Consider the following 17,200-nt stretch of genomic DNA (forward strand, 5'->3'; position numbering starts at 1 on the left):
TTTGCCCGTTACGAATAATCTCGTTATTCCTAACGGGACATGGTTTGCCCGTTACGAATACTGTATATTTAAATTAAAAAAAAATCCAGCAAAATGCTTGATTTTGCACACCATTTTATCATTTTTTTCAAGTCATATATTTTTATACAATTAATATTTCTTTCAAAAAAATATATATATACAATTAATATTAATAAACTACTAACTAAAACTTTAAAAGAACAGCTAAATTAAACCAAATTTCAAGTACACTTGTTTTCCTGGTTTCAAAAAACAAAAAATAATAATTACACCGTTCTCCTCTTATTTGCCATTGTACAGTTTAGCTACCTTCAACCAAACTTAAATCCACCAGAAGGGCCTTATTAGCTTTCATAGCGGTTGATTTGTCCAGCAAAGTCCCATCCAAATGAACTGGGAATAACAGGTACGCTTCATGTTTCCAAGATTGCTCTTGAGTGGCCTAATTAATGCAAACATTAATTTAAAAGATACTTTTAGATAATAATATACAGATGCACAATATACAAAATTGAGAGACCACTACACTGCTACAAGGTTGTAATCATGATCAACAACTTTACTATACAACAACCAAGAACAAGAACAAGAAGAGAAAGCTGATGAAAATGCAATTGTTTGCATATCAAAAAAGACTATAAAGCTCCGAAAATTCCAAATGGGTCTGTTTCCTTTCTTTAAACTTAATTCTCATAGGATAGACTTAATATCTCACAAGTTACTCAGATTAGCCATCATCAAGTGAACATAATAGTCGTACAATTAAAACTTTAATAATTCACACAAAATTATGCCAACTAAATAAGCAATCACTTAAGTTTGAATTCTCAAGCATATCAACATGCACTAGATAAAGATAGAGATATCCTTTTGAATTTATGAAACAACACTAGATTAAAACAACTTCCAGGAAGTATTGAAAAAGCCTTACACTGATATTTATAATTAATTGTGGATTCAAAATTATTGATTTATTTATGTACATGCATACATGCTTTCAAGTTTCAACACCTTGTAATCCGGATTTATAACATACATAAAGCTCGGGGAGGGGAAAAGAGAAGGAACTAAACACAGTCAATTACCTTGACTTTGATGATAGCATGATCAAGAAGGGGAATCAGATTGGGATGTGTAAACAGGGCGGAAACTCGGATCACCTCCCTGACCAAGTCCAGCTGCTCATTGTTTTGAATCAATACTTTCTTCATAGCATAAGTCCCATCATCTAAAAAAAGGTTCATTTTGAATTTACATCACACATTATTAACCATATTAAGATCAAAATTCCTCATAAGTCATAAACCCACAAAACAAAATTCAAATCAATCAAAAAATCACATAATTACCCCCAAAATCACGTAATTACACCCCTTGTTTGAAGCAAGCTCTCGGTGTCAAGCTTTCCCTTGTGCCTACTCTTTGGATCAACAACATGTGCCTGAAAATATAGTGTTACCAGTCATGTCAATGTGAGATTAATATACTACAAACTATTTAAACTTCTATGTTCTAACTCCATGTTGTTAGACACGGTGCAGTGCACATCACATATGCAACTCTGTAATTATAGTCATTGGATTACCTCACAGTATGGTAAGAGGTCTGATTTGAGATAAACACCAGCGGACGAGCAGTAAATATATCTGGTAAGTACAAGAATGGATTGTAAGTCACTTTCTGAATTTAAAATATCAAGACAGACTTATCCTTATTGGACTGTCTGAATCTATCTGCCTGACTCCTAAAGAAACACAGTTTAGAAGACTAGGCTTACTACTCTAATTTTGGAAGTGCATCCAATATTGGTTCTACCTCAACTGCCTCTCTTCCTGTAATGAGACAATACATATGTAAATATCCAATTATGCATCAAGTTGTGAAGTGTGTAATCGCGACATACATATAAAACTTACCATTTATGTCGTAAACAACATCATTGCAGATTATAGATTACAGATAAAACACAAATCAATTGACCAAGAATCATTGCAGCCTCCAACTATTATTTTGACATTATAATTATTTTCATAAGCTTCCAACACCACCGGCTACAAAATCATTATCACTAATCATTGCAGTCTCCAACTATTATTTTTTATAATTATTGTAACACAGCAATCCAACTTTAGCAAACCATTAAAACACTAATCAAACATTATCTCTTACAGAATCATTATCTCTCTTCAATTGGGCGCGTTTCAACTAGAATACCTAAACATTCAACCAGCTACTAGTATCGGCATTTTGATCACTACCCAAATTAAATCACAAAATTTGCAGCTAAACCCTAATTCAATTGCTTAACAAAAATTAGCAATAATACTAAGAAATTAATGATATGAACAAGAATAAACTTACAGAAGCACATGAAGATAACATACTGAATGAATCACCCCAAATGAATCATACATAAATGCCCAAAACTACCCAATGTCACCCCAAATGCCAAAAATGAATCAAATACAAATTGCATGTAGAAAAAAATAAAGCAAATTAGAATACACAAGAACAAATTCAAGAATTTAAACAATTAGATGCTCAGAAATCAATTCAAGAAAAGGAAAAAAATAATTGATGAAGGACTTCTTACCTCACGATCTAAAATGGCAAAGATATCCCAAATTATCTAAGAATTGTTCTTCAGTAGTTAGGTTTGACCCTAACTCGTCCCTTGACTCGCCGATTAGCTCCACTGAGACTGAACGTGGTGACAACAACAATGACGAGAAGCTTAATAATTTCTTGGCCGAGTTCTTATCCGAGTTGACTCGCCACCTCGCTAAGTCAATAAACTCATAGATCTGAGAAAGAAAAACTAAATTGCTCAGATTTATGAGTTCTCTACGACACCGCCGGTTACACCTCCGGTAATATGTTAATAATCTCTTCTAATTCGTTCTACAAAATCAACTCATAGATCTGAGAAAGAAAAACTAAATTGATCGTCACCGCCGGTTACACCTCCGCCGAAAAACGGCGCCGCTTGGGAGCTCTTGTTCCGCCGATCAAGTTGCTCGTCTCAAGATGATAGCAATCGCTGCTCAAGTATTGGAGAGGGGAAGGAAGGAGAGGAGAGGTGAATGACGGGGAGGGGAGGAGAAGGGTGAATGACGGGGAGGGGAGGAGAGGAGAGAGAGAGGGAGTGAGGGATTGATGAGAGAGAAAGAGGTGAAACCCTAAAAAGCCATGTATTGGGCTCCTCTCATCATTTGGGCCAAGTTTGGGCATACGTGTAATATAGTATTCGTAACGGGCAAAATAGTGTCCGTTACGAATACTTATTTATTCGTAACGGGCACTAATTTGTCCGTTACAAATACATATGTATTCGTAACAGACACTATTTTGCCCGTTACGAATAAATAAGTATTCGTAACGGACACTATTTTGCCCGTTATGAATAAATAAGTATTCGTAACGAACACTATTTTGCCCGTTACAAATATCTTAATTGTAACGGGCAAAGATTTGCCCGTTACAAATAGCCTGTTACGGATGAGATTTTTTCCACTAGTGAGGAAAATTGTTGCTATATTGATGTAATTGATATAATGGATGATATTTGTGATGATAGCTTGCCACAGGTTCTTGCGAAGGATCCCCTAGAGGATGTTCTCTGCGGGAATTTATCTATAGACAATGCAAGCGTTTGGGGTAATGAGGTACAAGATATTGAAAAAGCTCTTTCCTTAGAAGAGTTAAGCCCCGAGGAAACATTGAAGGTAGTAAATTTAGTTTAGGAATCAAAACTTGCAGAGGTCAAGAAACCTGAGCTAAAACCTCTCCCTTCTCATTTAAAATATATTTTTCTTGATGAACAGGAACTACACCCCGTGATCATCAGTACTGCACTTACTGACCTACAAACTTCCCAACTTCTAGGAGTTCTCAAAACCCATAAGAAAGCTATTGGGTACAGTATTGATGATCTTAAGGGTATTAGCCCTGACTTTTGTATGCATAGGATACATCTAGAGGATAATTACAAGCCCTGCATTCAACCCCAACGAAGATTAAATCCCAACATGCAGGAAGTAGTCGAGAAGGAGGTTATGAAATTACTTGATGTAGGTATTATCTATCCAATTTCTGACTCCAAATGGGTAAGTCCTGTACAGGTAGTGCCAAAGAAAGGTGGGATGATTGTGATAACCAATGAAAAAAATGAATTAATTCCCACTAGAACTGTAACAGGGTGGCGTATGTGCATCGATTATCGTAGATTAAATATAGCCACAAAAAAGGACCACTTCCCTCTCCCCTTTATAGGTCAAATGCTTGAGAGGTTAACCAATCATAAATTCTTTTGCTATTTGGATGGGTATTCGGGATTTTTCCAAATTCCGATTCACCCTGAAGATCAGGAAAAGACTACTTTTACATGCCCTTATGGCACTTTTTCATATCATAGAATGCCCTTTGGTTTATGTAATGCACCCGCTACCTTTCAACGTTGTATGATGAGCATTTTTTCTGATTTCATAGAGTCTATTATGGAGGTCTTTATTGATGATTTTAGCGTATATGGTTCTTCATTTGATTCATGTTTAATTAATCTCGCTAAAATTTTGAAAAGATGTGAAGAGTGCAACTTAGTTCTTAATTGGGAAAAATGTCACTTTACGGTGACAGAGGGAGTAGTACTAGGTCATATTGTATCTGATAAGGGCATACAAGTAGACAAAGCTAAAATATCATTGATTGAGCAATTACCTCCCCTAGTTAATGTTAAGGGAGTTAGAAGTTTCTTGGGTCATGCGGGGTTTTATCGCCGTTTTATCAAAGATTTTTCTAAAATTGCTAAACCACTGACACAGCTTTTGCTCAAGGATGCCCCATTTATTTTTACTGACGAGTGCCTTGAGGCTTTTAACAGGATTAAGCAGGCTTTGATAGCGGCACCCATCATATGTGCTCCTGATTGGAACCTTCCTTTCGAGATCATGTGTGATGCAAGTGACTTTGCGCTAGGAGCCGTGCTTGGATAGAGGAAGGACAAGGTTTTGCATGCTATTTACTATGCTAGAAAAACTTTGGATGAAGCCCAAGTCAACTATGACACTACGGAAAAGGAGTTTCTTGCTGTTATTTATGCTTTAGAAAAATTTAGATCATATCTTGTCGGTTCTAAATTTATTATTTTTACTGATCATGCAGCATTGAAATATTTGATAGCCAAGGCGGAATCAAAGCTAAGGCTACTCCGGTGGGTTCTCTTGCTCCAAGATTTCAACATAGAAATAAAAGATAAAAAGGGAGCAGAGAACGTAGTGGCAGACCACTTGTCACGTATTAGGTATGATGAGGGTAAGGATTCTCTACCTATAGATGATTCTTTCCCTGATGACAACCTATATGCAGTTGTAGAGCAACACCCATGGTATGCGGATTTTGCTAATTGTTTAGTGGGTGGTACTCTACCTCCTGACTTGTCCTACCAACAGAAAAAGAAATTCCTTTCTGATGTTAAACATTATTTTTGGGATGATCCTTTTTTGTTTCGTGAGTGTGCAGATGGATTATTTCGCAGATGTGTTCCCGAATGGGATGCTCATGGCGTTCTTACCGCCTGTCATACCTCACCTTATGGAGGACATCACGGCCCCACTAAAACAGTGGCTAAGATTAGTGAGTCGGGCTTCTATTGGCCTACTATGTTCAAGGATGCTAACACTTTTGTGCAGGCTTGTGACTTTTGCCAGAGGACTGGCAACATTTTGCGGAGGCATGAGATGCCCCAAACCGGGATTCTTGAAGTAGAAATATTCGATGTTTGGGGTATTGATTACATGGGGCCGTTCCCATCTTCCAATGGGAATTGCTACATACTTGTAGCCGTCGATTATGTGTCTAAGTGGGTTGAGGCCATAGCTTCACCAACAAACGGTGCCAAGGTAGTCATCAAGCTCTTCAAGAAGACCATATTTCTGAGGTTTGGTGTTCCACGGGCAATCATTAGTGATGGAGGTACCCACTTCCATGAAAGACAACTGGATAACCTCCTTAAGAAGTATGGCGTATATCACATAACCGGGCTTAGTTACCACCCTCAAACTAGTGGTCAAGTTGAGGTCTCTAATAGGGAAATCAAGGCGATCCTAGAAAAGGTAGTAGCCAAGTCAAGGAAAGATTGGAGTATGAAGCTCGATGACACACTTTGGGCATACCGAACAGCATTCAAGACACCAATTGGTACTTCGCCTTACAGATTAGTCTATGGTAAGGCATGTCATCTTCCCGTGGAATTGGAGTACAAATATTTTTGGGTGATCAAGGAGCTTAACATGGACTCTAAGGTCGCGGGTAAGAGAAGACTCCTCCAACTCAATGAGTTAGATGAGTTTAGATTGTCAGCATATGATAGTGCGCAAATCTACAAGGAGAAGACCAAGAAGTGGCATGACAAGAGGATCTTAGCAAGAGAGTTTGCACCAGGTGATAAGGTTCTTCTCTTCAATTCTAGATTAAAGATTTTCCCAGGAAAGTTGAAGTCTAGGTGGTCCGGTCCCTTCACTGTCACAAGGGTGAACAAATTTGGCTCGGTAGAGTTGGTCAATGACAAGGGTGAAGAGTTTAAGGTAAATGGCCAACAACTAAGGTGTATCATGAGGGCGCTACTAGTAGAGATGTGGAGGAAACCTTCCTAACTCCACTTCCAACCTGAGCATCAAGGTGGTAAGAGGGTCGTGCGGGACCTAGATAAACCAGCGCTTTGCGGGAGGCAACCCGTATTTCTTGCTTTCTAGACTAGTTTTCCTTTTTATTTATTTTTATTTTAATTTTAGAGAGGCGAGGAGAGTGAAATTTTACCGTTTATAAGTGTTTTTGTACAGGTATAGGTTTAAGAGGCCAAAGGACTTAGAAAAATTTGAAGACGAAGAAAAAGCTAAGGAAATCTGACTGGGAACAGGCTCGATCGGGCGGAGCTCGCCCGATCGGACGCGTAAGCAAGGCAAAATTCCAGCCTTAAATTCGCCCGATCGGGCGAGCAAGGAGAGTTGGAAATCGGAGCTTATTTCGCCCGATCGGGCGCGCAAGGGCAGTCAGAAACTCGAGAAAATTTCGCCCGATCGGGTGCAAATCGAGTGAAGGAAAAGGTATGTCGGGCGAGTAAGAGGGCGAAATTTTCGTTCGTGTTCGCGTCCGATCGGGCGCGCAACTATGGTTTTGGAAATCAAGATTATCTGCCCGATCGGGCGCGCCTATTTGGCCGTCCCCTTTATACTTTTCCTCTTCTTTCTTTCCTCACTTTCTTCTTCTTTCATCTTTTTCTCCATTACTTTCTCTCTCTAAAACCTCCATTTTTACACCTTCAAACTCACTTATTTTCAAAGATCTTATCCAATCCTTCTATCAAAACTCAAATTTTTTTGCATATTTTTAATCCTTTCATCTTTCTCTACAATCTAAACCCAATTTATACCATTTTCTCTCGATTTTCTCTAAATCCTAAGAGAGAGAAATTCTTCAATTCCTCCAATTTCTAATCACAATGGCTCTCAAGAGATCAAGAACGGTAAGGGGGGAAAGCTCAAGGCAACAAGAGGCCAGAATTGACCTAGATTTGCAAGTTCCGGGATGGGAGAGGGTGGTCATCACCACCCAAGAACAAAAACAAAGGATGCTCAACCTCATTACGAGGCAGGTAATTCCCACTCGTTTTATTCATCACCTCACCCTTATTAGATTAGGAATTGATAAGAATGTAGAAAAATTGTTCAAGGGAGTTGGTATGAGTGGTTTCTTTAACATGCATTACGATACTTATGATTATTTAACCTTAGAATTCGTTTATAGTTTTAATGTCATAAAATCAAATGCTTTAATTTCTCATGTTCAATTTCGATTATTCAATAATGATGTTAGATTGACATTGAAAGAATTTGGTAAACCTTTTGAGTTGAAATCGGATAGGCCCCTTGAACCGCCCCAAGACAACATTGCCGTTGTCTATCAATCCCTTACGGGGGATCCTAATTTGAACCTCCAACATGCTAAGGGCACTTGGATACAACATCCCGTGCCAAAGATTTGGCAACGGTTTGTTGGCCTTACCATTTTTGGAAGGCATGAACCCGCCAATGTTAGGCGGGATGAGCTTGAATTGCTAGGGTCATACATGATCCCTAGGAGTGAAAAACTCAATATAGTCCACAAAATGGCCACCCACTTCCAACGGGTGGCCAATGCAGCCGAGGCGGGTAGGTCTAGGGTAACCATTTACTTTGGTGGCCTAGTTACACACATAGCGGTCAAACACCTTAGCTTTGTCCCTAACGATGACGATAAGGTAGCCGACCCAACTATTATGGACCTACCCTATTTAGGTGGCCTTAATTGGATTAATCTCATGGGAGGGGAGACTTGGTGGGTGATTCAACGAGAATCGGGTATGAGGGATAATGCTTTCACTTTACCCAACCCCACCTTGACCAAATTTGAGAAGGGGAAGCCTTCTTACACTTTCGATCTTAACGGTCAAGGTGAGGTGCAACCACCTCACCCTTCACCTCAACCCCACCAATCTCCCATAGACCACTCACCTCATCACCATTCACCACATTATCCACCACCTCCACCCTTTACATACGATATTCCCACTTCCTCTACCAACTACAACATAGACCCCAACGCCCCTTATGACTTCTCAGATTTTAGGAGCCAATTAGATAGGATTGAGATGGGGCAAGGGAGAGTTGAGGGCTTGGTTAGGGATTTGGACACTAGAGTAGGGTCTCTAGATAGAAGGGTAGGGTATGTGGAGAGGAACCTAGGGAGGGGTTTATACCCCATGTATGATGACTACGCCCGTCGGGGGGCTATTCCCCCCGATTCACTTGTCCCCGATTGGTTCCAATATCCGCAAGGTGGATATACGAACCCAAGTGCCTTTGGTACCTACGTCGACTACTCATCGGTCCATGGTTATGGGACCGATGTACCTTTTGGTGGGCTTGGGGGGAATGTGGACCCTAACTACTTTACAAGTGGTTCGGGCTATGGAGGTGGTGGCTCTAGCCATGGAGGAGTCGGTTCTAGCCACGGAGGGGGCTATTCGAGGATGGATGAGGATGAGGAGTAGGCTACACTCCAAGTCAATGAGGGCATTGCTTGATTTGGCTTGGGGGGGTGTTCTTTCACTTGGTAATTCTCTTCCTTTTCTCTTTTTATTTGCTTTCTAGTATAGTTTTTATTTGCTTTCCTAGTGTAGTTTTTATTGCTTTCTTATATATGAAAAATACAAAAAAATTGAAAAAATAAAAAAAATTCAAAAATACGTTCCAATGAATTGTAAATCATGCTTCCCTGTGCCCCATACTTGAGAAAATTTGTTTTGATTCTTGGTTATTGATAATGAGCATTATGGATTTGTTGGTCATGATTTGAAGTTTAATTGCTTGGATTTCTAAACATGAGTCAATTTTGTCCAACTACTTGTGAATATAGTGCTTGACTAGTTGATTTGGTTAGGAAATGTGTGATAGTTCCATAATTCTTGGTATGTCAATGAATTTGAGTATTGATTTGCAACTATGAGTAGTGTTTCATGACTTATTATTATGCACATGAGGAGGACGAATGCGTTCATTCTTTTAGGTAGCCTTCAGAGTATTAGATACATTTGTTCCCTTCTTGTTACCCATGTTGTTGCTTGTGCCCTTTTATTGTTTATTTAGCCACATTACAAGCCTATATGAGCCCCATTGGTTACTAGTCCCAAGCTTGGCTTGGGGGAGCTTGAGGTGAGAGAGTTGTGGTGTGCATATTATTGGCACAATGTAGGAATAAAAGAAGAGTTATTGTTCTTTGATTTTTGATTGGAAAATATTGATATTGTGTTTCAAAGTTGACTTTTTCCAATATGAGTTAAAAAGAAATAAAAAAAGAGCAAAAGAAAAAAATTAATGCTCAAGTGTTCTATTTGAAGGTTGTTCAAAAAAGAAAAAAAAAAAGAAAAAATTCAAGTAGAACAAAAAAAAAATGAGTTCAAAGTTTGTTTTTCACTCAAAGTTCTACATTGTCATATTTTTATGAGTGATTATTGTAAGTGTTGGGATTGTTTATGATGATTAGAGTTGTATTTGGTGGTTTTTGTTGAAGTTAGTTATGTTGATGGAGATGTATGATCATCATTTATTTTGTCATGGGTTTATTAGGATTTGGCTCCCTTAATGCATAGCTTTTCTCTCACATAATCCCAAATTTATCCTACCTTACTTTACTCTAGCCTTACATTACAAGCTTTAAAGACCTTCCGACCTTGTGCATAGAAGTTATGTAAATGTGAAAGTGTTGTTTATCAATGCAAGTTATGACTTGGCATATTTCGAGTCGACTAGTAGGATGAGCGTTCATTGTTTCTATACACACGAGAGTGTGAGTTGGGAGGGCATTGTTCACATTAAAGGGGTTGGTTGGAGAGCGATCGAGTACATCTTTTACTCGCCACATAAATGAGAGTTGAATGTGTGAGCACTAGTCTTGAATTCTATATGCTCTTGTGGTTTGCTCTACTTGACAATTGTTGGGGAGGAAGGGTGATTAGGTGAATAAGATTGATTGATGTTGAAGCATGTTCATTAGATTTGCCTTGAATCGTTGGTGTTTGATTTGATTATTGGGGTGAAATATGTTTTATATGTTCATTGATGAGCTCTTTGCTTAGGGACAAGCAAAGGTTTGGCTTGGGGGAGTTTGATATGTCCATTTTATATAATGTTTTACCCCGTCCCTTGGTCGTTATTAGTAGTGTTTTTGGCTCTTTCGGGCCACTTTTATTACTAATTTGTGTTTTCTAGTGTTTTCGTAGTGTTAGTTGTATTTTACAGGAAATTGCACTCTTGGAGCATTTTCCCGGGCTTTATGGATCAACTACGGAAGCTAGAAGGACACGACCACTTTTGGAGCCCAGGATCGGTGAGAGCCGATGATTAAGGGCTCGGTAATTAGGATCCCGAGGTATTCAGACCGAGTGTTCAAGACCCGAAGAGGAAATCCGGATTGGGCCGAGAAATCAACCAATCAAAGTCCGAGCCTCAAAATGGAGCAAGGGCCTGATCAGGCAACCTCTAGCACGATCGGGCGCGGCGTTCTAGTGCTGTGCGTGGCTTATGGCGCGCCCGATCGTGCAAACCTCTAGCACGATCGGGCGACGTTGATGGGAAGGAACGCGAAGAAAAAGGCGGGCCCGATCGGGCGGCCCTTCGCCTGATCGGGCGCGTGTTTTTTATAGGACCTGATTAGTTAGTTTTAATTTTTGTTTTAGAAAACGTTTTAAGTACGATTTTTGTACGGATTTTTAGATTACCTTCTTTCTTAGACTTTCTCTCTCTACTTAGAATTTTTCTCTCTCTTAATTCTTCTCTCAACTTTTGTTCTTAATTGTTCCCAATAATTCCAGATTTCTTTTTGGTAACAATTTCTTCCCTTTTAATTTCAGCTATTTTACTTGCTTCTTTGATTATGCTTTTATTTAATTATTTGATTAGTTTAGTTATGATGATGCGTGAGTAGTTTCATTCTAGGGTTTATGGGGATCCATAATTAATATGAAGGGATAGTTTGTTATTATTGATTATTGATATTGCATGATAATTTCTTATTGAATTGTTTTAATTCTTTGCAATTAGATTATGAATCGAGCAGATGTAATTTGATTGTGAATGTTTAGCAATATTGAATTGATGAATCGAGCAGATGTTAATTTAATATTAAAGGCTATTTTCAATAGGAACTTAGATCTAGTAAATTGCGAGAGCCTGTTAGATCTATGTTGATTAATAAATTGCGAGGGCCTGTTAATCATGTTATTTGTGCATTGTTAATTATTAATTACTACGTTCTATCCCGGAATATTAATTGTTGGTGAACCTGTGACCCTAGGCTTCCTTATTATTGTTTCTTTTCTCCCTAAACTTATTCTTCGTAGTATAGAATTTATTCCCAAAAATATTGGTTACTTAGATAATTTAGACTATAATAATTAATTAGGAGTAAAAAGATCTGTTTCCCTGTGGATTTCGACCCTACTTCTCTATCTACTTTAGTTAGAGGACTTAGGTGATTATTTTTTATTAGGGGACACGACTTTACCCTGTCAAACATAGGCCTTAATGTGCAAGTGGCAAACTCAAATTTTGAGAAAGGTGCCTATAAGGGGGAAGGAGGAGGGGGCGCGAGATGGGGGGGGCAAGGGCACCTTGCTAGTTTTATCAGGAAGGCCTTGACCTCAATATATTAGTTGCACAATGAAAGAGGATTCTCTATGTACGATTTGCATAAAAAGTAACCACTTACAGCTCGATGGAAGGCAAAAATTTCTTCTTGTGCAGATAGTATGGATATGATGCCACTTGGTGAACCACCAGAACCCATAATGTCTTCTATTAAGACATCCCTGCGAAGATTTGAACCTTCCATATCTGTTTCAAACTGAAAACTGGAAAAAAAAAACAGAGAAAAAAAAAAACCCATATTATGTCAGTGTTCATCAATTCTAAGAATACTTTACAAGAGAATTCTTCATAAGTTCATGGCATAAATGTTCTCAATTTCCCTTTAGTAGTTAATATTAACCAAGTTGCTTACAACACTAAAACAGTAAAACATGAAAATTAGTTATGCACTTCGTATAATTTATGATATATGTCATCTGTTAATGAGCTTAACAACTTAGCTTTCAGAGGGCCTGAAGACAACATATATAGATATGCCAAAATTTACACCCATGTTAAAAGGTTGATATGAAGTTTTGCAGTCAAATTTCCATAGCGGTCAACCATTTGACTTTAGGAACTGACTTTATATAGGTGCATAGACAAAGGCATGCAGTCGATGTTCTCTGTCCAAAAAACTAAGGGGCCATTGTGGGGAATAAATTTCAGCGTTAATCCCCTTGTTTGAACCCCACTGTGATCATAAACTAAAGTATGGTGGCGTCCAAAAGGGAAGAAGATAGAGCAAAAGAGTCGCCAACAAGTTTTAGACTTGTAAACCGTTCACAGGGTGAAGGTTACACCCCTTAACGATCCATGAGATTGTCAACTCCATAAGGTCTAGAACCAAATAAGGGTTCGGGGATGAAGGTACAAATCCAACCTAAAAGAGATTGAACCTGCCCTAATAATAGGCCTCTACTTTATTCAAATCGTATTCATGTACGCTTTTTGACTAACATGCAATCAATAGGATTAACCCTAAACCTGTTTATCTATGTTGGTTGGATATAATGCACAAATAAATCTATTATTGGCGATCACTTGAATTATAATCAAATTAACCCTAAACAAGATTATTAATTATCTTATTAAGCGTGATTACAAGTACAAAATTCCCTTTAAACATGCATAGAAGGTGTGATCAAGAAATAACAATAAAATAATCAAGCAACATAATCATAATCATCATCATAACAAATAATAATAATAATAATCATAACAATAATCATCATCATAACAATCATATTAATCATAATAATGATCATGTTAAAGCATAATAAAAATAGCAAGGTCCTAGGCATGATACTAACAAGATTAATAACAAACCCTAGCATGTCACTAAGCCATAAAAATCAAAGCTTTAACCCTAACATGATATTAACAATCATAAATATTAGGAAGAACATAAAGGAATCGCAGGAATCATAATAAGCATATTTGATATTAAAGTTACCCTAGACATGATACTAGGAATCATAATAACAATCCAAACATGATTTCTACATCATAACATCAATTAAACCATTAAAGTACTTAATTTGATGCCTCGTACCTCTTTCTAATAACAAAATACACACGTTAGTAAGTTCAAGGAAAATAATAAACAAACAATTAAATCAAATAATTGAAAGAGAGATTTGGGACCAAACCCTCAGAAATTAAACCTTCCACGTCTAGGGCGAAGACAACTTCGAATATGGCTAGGTGTATCTAGATTTAATGAATGCGGAATTTTGTATGTCAAAAGCTAGTTTAGAAAAAGATGAGAGAGATGAATGGTGAATGATTAAAGAGAACGATAAAGAATTGAAAACTGGTTGTAGGTGATTGAAAATGGAGTTTTTAATACGTTATTTATAGAGAAAATCAGCCAAAAAGATAAAATATCAAAACAGAGCATAGGCGCACCTAAAACAGAGCTGGCGCCAATGTCTGGCGCCAGGCACCAATGTCTGGCGTCAGGTGCTAATCCTGTTTTTGACGCGTTTTCTAAAATCAGATAAATTTTGCCGTACAGGAGGATAAAATCGTATCTTTTCCTCAAAAATGCTCTTTGATTTTAATTAAAACTTTAAAAAGTCAACAAAAGTCAATTTATCAATGCTAATTGAATTAGGAATGAAAAGAACCTTCTAGAAGAATGTAGAAGACTAAAACCATTCCTAATTGTCTTAGGAATGATAAATCATATTAGGCCCTCCCCTAGATCATTGGGCCGCATATAAGGCTCAACCCGGGCCAGTTTAGTAAATTGGCCATAACTTCCTCAATATTCATCGGAATTGGGCTTATAATATATCGCTGGAAAGCTCTTATTAAGCCCCATCCAACTACACTACTATTGGAACCATATCATGGACCAACCAAACTGGATTGGTTGTTTTCTTAAAATAAGTTTTCAAAAACAGAGAGAAGAGAAAAGAAATTAAAACTATCCGCAACACTAAACTTTCCACACTTTCACTTCATTCGATTATGATTCGACGTGAAAGGTACTCATCACTGGGTTTGGTTTTGGGGAGACACAAATGGGTGTCTACAGCTGTTTGGTTGGGGGTATTAGAAAAGGGAGTGGGAATCAACTGCCCCGATTCCCTTTATTGTTGTTTGTTAAGCACTTTTAATCATTCCCTTTACCTTCTCCATTACCCCAAATCCTTCCAACTTCATTCCCCACTCCCCTAGACTTTTCCATCTCTTTCCCTACCTACCTTCACACCACCACATCACCACATTCACACTTACCAACACCATCGGAAAACCCACCCAGACCACCGTCGCCCCTCCCCCGACCATCGCCAACCTTCCCCCGACCACCGTCGACCCTCCCCCGAGCCTCGCCGCCCTCCCCTCCCCCAAAAAAACCACCCCTAGCCCCACAAAACCCTAGCCCCGATCTCCCTCGACCCCGAAAACCGCCGCCAGTCCATCGTCGTCGCCTCCTCCACCTCAACCACCGACTGGATCGTGTAAGGGAGATCTAGATGGTGTTGGTTTTTGGATACCACTTGTCAAATTGTGTCAGATTTGAATCTTATTGATAGTGTGTATATACAAGGGACGGGCAATTTTTTCATCCTCCCTAATGTAAAACTTAACTGTGTTGAAGCTCCTGGATGTGAGATTGCTATCAATATTACTGGTAATCTTAGTTATTTGATAAGATGATTTGAGAAAATGATAAAATCAAAAGTATAACATGTTATGATGTGAGAATTTCATAACTAATTCCACGATTATTGCTGGTACTTTTGATTTAGGGATTTCTAGCAGCGACTAGCGGCGGCGAGGGGCGCGGGAGGGGCGAGGGAGGCGCGGGGAATTGTGGAGGAGGTGCGGTGAGTGGTGGAGTGGCTGGGTGGTGGCTGGAAATGGTGGAAAGTGAAGCAATGTGGTGGTGGTGTGGTGGTTGGACTAGTGGTCTTCCATACATTCCTTTCCTTTGTTATTCAAAACAAACAACACCCCAAAATTGGGGGATTTTCATTCCATTCCTTGTCTTTCCCTTTGTTCATTCCATTCCGATTCCCCCGTGCGAACCAAACGACCCCTAAGTAAATTTCCAACCACATTCATAAAAAATCAACTAGTGTTCGGCCTGGGCGTTGCTCCGGGTGTTACTTTGAGTGTTTTTATCATTATTATTATTAAAGAGCTTGAAAGATATTTTTTATTGTCAAAAATTATAATATTACAATAACAATAATAAATAGTTTTGAATAATTTTTGCTTTTATTTCTAATATGTATTTATATATTTATGTGCATGGATAGAACAACATTAGCTTATAGCTTCAATGGTAATAAGTTGGTCTTCATTCAATGAGGTCTTGTGTTCAAACCTTATTGTATGCATTATTCTGGTGTAAGAATGAGATACAAGTGGCACATTGACATTTTTAGGAACACTTTTTAATATATAAGTATAGATGATGGGCATGGGTCATACCAAGCCACTTAGGATCATATAGCATGGATCTCGGTTGTGGCCAGCTTATGTTTAAGGAAGGGCGAAGCAAAGCTACACTAAACAGCATTACAAGCCTAGAAATACATTTATTAGAAGATTGGATGATATGGCCAACAACAGTAATTCCTATCAGTAGTATCAATAGTTCAACACCCTATATTGTAACCAGTAACACACTGCCATATAATTGCACTGATATTTCAAACTATTAAAATTTAGCACATAATATCTGAGTCAAGAGTAGATGACCGATCATTAATTTTAACACCTTAACTTAATATTTGCCTAAGACAATTCACAAAGCAAAGATAGGCGTGAAGAAACTAGCACTTTTCTGGTAGATTATTTTGTGAATTATTACTTATAATACTTGTAGATTATTATTACAGCTCAACATCTCGTTAATTTTCTGGTTTATGATACTTGTAGAATGTAAACCCTTTGTAGCAAGATTCTAAAAAATATGGGCATAACTCCAACTTTGATCATGCTTCAAAATTGACGATGTATCTTTCATTTCAATTAAATCCACCACAAACCATACCACATCTATAAACTACATACTCATGCATATACATTATTTACCATTTTTTTTATTAAATATCGTAACAAGCGTAAACTTGATTGATAAAGTCAAAGCTTCAAGGCCTCCTTAGCTGCTGACCCTTCCCTCAAACAAATCAGCCCATCTCACAAGCCCAAATGCCACTTCAATATTCAACACTACAACAGCCCATTACGTAGCCAAAACAACCCAAAATCTGGTTCACCAACATTTTATGCTAATACTCCAACATTTTTTGCTTCAAGGCCCCCTTAGCTGCTGGCCCTTCCCTCAAACAAATCAACCCATCTCACAAGCCCAAATGCCACTTCAATATTCAACACCACAGCAGCCCATTACATAGCCAAAACATCCCAAAATTTGGCTCACCAACATTTTTTGCTAATACTCCAACATTTTTTGCTTCAATATGTCCTAGATCGAG

General features: G+C 38.2%; 1 long non-coding RNA gene across 1 annotated transcript; it reads right to left on the reverse strand.

Annotated features, from left to right (window-relative positions):
- Window positions 1–206: 206 nt before the first annotated feature.
- LOC110723170 lies at window positions 207–3,233 on the reverse strand. Its single transcript, XR_002511675.1, has 6 exons — window positions 2,615–3,233; window positions 1,799–1,853; window positions 1,607–1,667; window positions 1,371–1,462; window positions 1,107–1,249; window positions 207–463 (listed from the first exon to the last, which is right to left on the reverse strand). It is a non-coding gene; the product is annotated as an uncharacterized LOC110723170 (long non-coding RNA).
- Window positions 3,234–17,200: the final 13,967 nt, after the last annotated feature.

This window comes from Chenopodium quinoa, unplaced genomic scaffold, assembly GCF_001683475.1.
Source record: "Chenopodium quinoa cultivar QQ74 unplaced genomic scaffold, ASM168347v1, whole genome shotgun sequence".
NCBI classification, from domain to species: Eukaryota; Viridiplantae; Streptophyta; class Magnoliopsida; order Caryophyllales; family Amaranthaceae; genus Chenopodium; species Chenopodium quinoa.